Raw genomic sequence first — 6,000 nt, forward strand, 5'->3', positions numbered from 1 at the left:
AACCTGTAACAGCCTCCGCTCTCCCCTCTGCCTTCCCTCACTGCAACAGTCTCCCTGCACCTCCCTCCCAAGATCCCCATGTTGCCTTTACATTTTCTTTACATCAACCCCCTTCCCGCAATGCCTCCTGTCTCCCCTCCTTCCAGCGTGGTCCAGGATTCCCTCCCAAGGCCTCCGTGCTGAGGCTGGCTGGTCCAACCTAGCCGCAAATTGGCCAAGAAGTGAGAGCATAAAAATTGGTCAGACTTGAGGGACCGAAGAGCAAAAATGAGAGCAGGCTTCACAGTAGAGCCCTTCTCCACCACGCTTCATGCTGACGGAGCATGTAAAGCTCCATCTCTTCCAGGCCTCTGCCCCTGGTTGAAATTAGCCATGGGTTTAAGAGTTACTGGGAACGGGGAGGCTGGTACAAGACTGTGTAAATAGAGAGTTGAATTCTTCCTTTGTTGATCAAGCAGACATTTGAAATGCTCTGAATGTTCAGATAGTAAATAAACCGCACTGAGCAAACTCACTTTTTCCCATTGAAACCATTTATCTAAGTACAGTATTGACCTTTCTCTGGGCTCCTTTCTACAAGGTTCTACTCACGGTGGTGGGTATATGTGAATTGATCCATTCGTGGTACAGATTAACTCTTCTGAAGGACACAGTGGCTTGTCTCAGAAGTGCTTGTTTTCTCCAGGAACAAGACTCAGTACCTTAACAAAAAAAGCATTTTCAGAAGCATTTCCATGCTATCAAACTATCCTGTAGTAGCTCTCAGCCCAACTACCTTGTGCCAATGTGACATAAAGTTGACTCTGCCCCGGCACGGCCTGCGGAGACTGCAGTAACTCTTTCTGGCCAAAGGAAGGGTGTTGTAAACCGAGGAGCTTGCTGGGGCACGCCGTCTTCTGAAGACAAAGAACATATCTGCAAAAATACAGGAACATGTATATCCGTACAGGCACTTTGTGTACCTACACGGAGAAAGCAGTGAGCTACTGGGGGAACTGAAATTAAGCTAGCTGTGTTAGTGCTTTGCCCTTTTTTGGCTGAGAAGCGGCCCTAGGATTCAGGAGACCTGACTCTTTCAATTCTGCCACACACTCACAGCTCTGGCAAGCAAGACCTCTGCCTGCTTCTCACTGTAGGATTTACTGTGGCTTACGTATGTGGGTGTGGATAGCCAACAAACCTAACTTGCCCAAAAGCACTCATTTGATTCACAGTTCTAACGCAAGTCCGCGCGAGGAGTTTTGGAAGGGTGGCTAGGACTTCAAAGTGTCACCGGTATGAACTACCTAAGGAACTGTTTCTCCGCGTGCTGCGGAAAGTTGTGTTTGTCTTTCTTCAACTCCTGCTCACAGACCTTCCTAGTCCACTATTAAACTACCAAAAATAAAATACTTCTGATTCAGCATTTTCTCCCTTCTGTCCTCACCAGCTGCTGCCCAGGCATGGATCCTGCACCAGTGAATGACCTGTTCCTGTTTTGGACTGTGATGTTATTTCAGAAGGATGCACGCAGAAGGCCCTGGCCATGAAGGGCCAGTGGTTTTTTTAACCCTTACTTGACAGTGCTAGTTCCTGGCAAAGAAATGGGGCTGCTGGCATAGCAGAAGGGAGACAGCTGTTGTTTGCCTCCGGCCTTGCCAGCTGAGGTCTCTGGTGCCACAGGGTTGTGAAATTGCATCAGGATCTAGAGCAGGGGTGATGAGCAGCAGCTACAGAGTTATTTTGTAGGGAAAACCCTGTGAAGGGCTTGCTCTGACCCACAGGCACTGTAATAAAGCAGGGAAGGAGGCCAGTGTGTGAATGGGTCATCGCTACTAACCAGGAAATGGCTGCACCGGGCTTAGGTTGTCTGTTGATCAGACAACTTCTAATGCTGTGATAGTAAGGTGTTTGTGCTGTGGTTGCTGATGCCAAACCACAGGCTCCGGTGGCTAAAACGTATGAAATAGTAGCTGGCTGAGGGAGGGTGCACTTTTCCAATGGCACCGACTGCATGCGTGTGTCCTTGGTGTGATCTCTGCAAGAAATGCAGGAATGAAAGGCAGTCAGGGACACAGATCTGCAGATGGTGGCTGGTCACGGGGAAACATTTATGGACACAAGCATGGGATGCGAAGTGCGTGAAATAAGGATTCCGAGGAAAGCTAGGGTTTCCCCTTTGGAGAAGAGACTCTGTTTATTTCCAATAATATACTTACAAATATAATATTTCTGCCCATTATTACATTTGACCCACCTCACCATCTTCTGTTCCGGCATGCAAAGTTATATGCTGAAGTCAAAGCACCTGATGGAAAAAGAACGTTTAATTGCATATAAAATACTTGCAGAATGGTTTCAGTTGCTGAAGGCAAAATGGCCCAGCCTTCAAACTTGTTTGGATGCCAGTGTGCTCCGTGCCATTTGTGTTAACACAGCACTCTGCACCTTTACAGCTTCTGTGAGGCTGTCAGTTATAGCTGTCAATTTTCTGTGACAGACAGGGACAACAAGGGAAATCAGGGATTGCCATAGGGTATCCTATCTCTGTACTGCAAGTGGCATGCTTGTGCGCTTCTGTGCATGAGACTTTGTGTATGTGAGAGGAAGACTTTCATGTTGTATGTATTTCTTGGCTCTGTTTCCTTTCACAGGCACTCCAAGGCCAACCACGTCCAAAATAATTTGGATCCGTGTCCAAGATCACAAAGCATTTTCTGCAGAACAGGGAACTTTTATTCCCCCTCCACCAGATTCCCACCTTATAATCTTATCTAAGATGACTATAGTCTTCTTTTGTTGTTGTAAATGGGGGAATGGGGAAAAAAAAAAAAAAAAGAATGTTCTTATTTGCATTGTTCATCACAACAGGGTCACTGCTTTTGTGGTATCTCTTTTACCTCACCTCTACCCATTAGCCTGTTCTGAATCCCTTGCAAGGCAAGGGATACTTCAGATTTAGGCTGAAAGAATTTAGGAAACAGGTAGCTCAGGTTTAGTGAGAAAGGGTAGGGCAATTGAAGAAAAGGCATGTCACCAACACTGGTTTAAATAGATCTTTAGGTACTCACTTCTTGGAATTCCCTAACAGAAGAAACTGCTTCCCAGAGCTGTGTCAAGGGACCTTATGTTTTGGCTAAAAAGATGTTTAAACATTATCTGCTGACCAGCATATTACTGAATAGAGAGGAACTAAAGGAAGCTTAGTGTCTTAAACGATCTTACCAATTTCTCCATAATAAAAAGAATTCTCAAAAATCACAATAAGGATGTTTGGAAGGCAGTAGCAGATTTTGAACTAAGTTGGAGAAGCTTTTTAAGAACTAAAATTGCTTTTCCTTTTTGCTGTGTGCCCTCCTCCCATAACGTGGCATCATGCTACACATCTCCAAGGTGTTTACACACTTCTGTTGCCACTGAGACTTAAAATACAGGTCACTGGAGACAATGCTATGATGCTGAAATATAAGAGAATGTATCTGTCACAATGGAAATATGAACTCACGTTCACTGGGCTTATAACCTTAGCTTTATCTTCAGACTGTTTTCCAGGGATCTGGACTGTTTTCCAGACATCAGTGCAAACACAGGAAGAGTAAATAAATACTTGAGTTACATACTTCCTTCCAACACACACACAACGCTCAGGACCATACCTTACAGTGGAACAGGCAGGCAGTCAGGCAGCCATGGGGACAGGCTGGGCTTCTCCCTGGTCTGAATGTTCTTGGTACGTTCGCTGGGTAAAAGTCTCCCAACAGTGACACTGGAAAAACTCAGAGACTGCCCACAACTTAATATGTGGGCAATTCTGCACTCTCCATTTGAAGCAGCACATGCACTCACATAGGGTTTATGAAATGACTGGTCAGATGTGAACCTGTCTCTGTTTCTTCAGTGCATAATTATTCTCCATGACAGGAATTACCCAGGAAACATTTGTCAGGTAATGACAAAGACAATAATGACTGCTTTTCTAGCACTGGCTTTGTGTGTCATTTCTACTCTGTTTCTTGAGCCATCACTGAGAAGCTCCCAAGAACATGACCTTAACAATCTGCCCCTTTGGAATATAAAGAAAAACACCGATGTGCTCCAACCCCTACCTCCCACATGTCCAACAACCCCGCTCCTTCCCTTCTCCTGTGCCACCTCTCTCTCCCCACCCCTGAAATACCACCATGTATCCAGGAGAGCCCCTCCAGAAGTACCCCTGAACTGCCACTCCTGTCTCTCTTGTTCTTCCACCTTTGTGTGACAACACACATCACGGCAGTGTCACAGCCACGCACAAGGTGACTTGCCAGCATGTCACTGCCTACCTGCTGAATTCAACCAGTACATACTTCTCCAGTGAGGGAACTGGTAAGGTCTCTCCTCTGGCCCAGCCACTGATTTTCATAAAACTTACATGCATTTAACACTTCTGAAAAAATTTTGCCTTTCTGTCTGATCTGGATGGAAAAGATTAATGGTGAGAAGTTGATGGAGGGAGGGAAGGGGGGAGGGGGGCTGATTTGATAGACAGACAAATAGACAATGTGATTGCATCAGTCTCATTTCCTTAGGAAACTGGGCTAAAAATAAAAGGCTTTATTTGCCCCTGGGAATAAAGCAGAATGTCTCTCACATCTTTACAAAAGATTTGTTTCTATGTATACTTATAAATAGTCAGGACAAGAGAGGAAGTTTGCACTGGATTTTGAGCAAAGAATTAAAAGGAAGAGCAGGAGGTGCATTAATTTCAAAACCTGGGATCCTTTTAGGCATACGACAGCACAGCAATGAATGCAGGTTGTTGTACACCAATGTCACGTTAGCCACGTGTATACATTGTTGGCCTGCAAACCAACTGCCTGTTGGCAATTTTTCACACCACCACAAAATGAATACACTTTTTCTGCACCGGTGATGGATGATGTGCTTTAGACCAAACCCTTCGTGCACTTTGAAGGCAGCAGGCTCTCTCAAGTGTAAGTGAGCAACATGGAAATTGCTATATTTGATCAGATTTATGGTCGAGAGATTCCTGTCTGATGGTGACCAAGACTAGCTACTTCAGAGGCAATACTCCCCCAAAAGGTCTCATCCATCATTAGTAGATTGTGTAAGCTGAAGAAGCACTTACACACCTTCTGAATTTCTCCTTCCCTGCATTAACTCTAGGTATTTTTGTTATGTTTGAAAATGTCATATGCCTTCTTACAACCTTGGCCTCAGCAATAGTCTGTGGCAGTAAGTTCTTTTTATGCACGCTGTATATAAAATGCTTTTTGTTTGCAAGATTTGAATTTACTGCCTTTCAGTTTCATTGAACTGGTGGCATTGTGGTCTTGGGCTTTTATAGTCAGGGAACCGGAATAGGAACAAAGTCAGCGAACAGACAGGGAACAAAGTAGTTCCACATCCTCTAGAAACTTCAGACTGTTGCGAGACATGAGTGCCGACACAACATTGAAAAAAAGAGAAAGGTTCATACAGCAGGAGCCGAGGGGGACTTCCCTCACAGTGGGCTGGCAGCACAGAAGTGGTTGTATCGTTCATCTCCTTTGCTTTTGCTCTGCCTTTTAGTTTTTGCTTCAACGGCCTATGCACAGAAGCCCCTTCTTCCTGAGACGTGCTAGAATTGCCATTACAGGGATGCTCTGCAGTCCCAGCAAATGCTGTACTGAGGACTGTCGCTAGAGGCAGTCCTTGCCCGGAAGAATCTATGTTTAAAATATGAAACACCAGCACAGCCTAGGAAAAAAGGATGCAACACACTTTTGGAAGATAAGAAAAGGAACATATATCTTGCCTGCAGACATAACTTGAGGCTCTCACTTAGCCTTAACTCAGCTTCAAACTTGATCTTGCTTCCCCACGGGATTCAGCACGACTTTAGAGATGGGATTGATGTGTCCTAACTTAGAGGTCAAAAATGAGACATCTGAGCTGATCATTCCTCCACAGTCAGTCAAGAGAATTAGGTACTTCCAGGAGATTGTTCATGTGTCCTATCTTAAGTAAAATGATAACAGA

The sequence above is a fragment of the Chlamydotis macqueenii genome, chromosome 1 (assembly GCF_036417535.1).
Source record: "Chlamydotis macqueenii isolate bChlMac1 chromosome 1, bChlMac1.mat, whole genome shotgun sequence".
NCBI lineage: Eukaryota > Metazoa > Chordata > Aves > Otidiformes > Otididae > Chlamydotis > Chlamydotis macqueenii.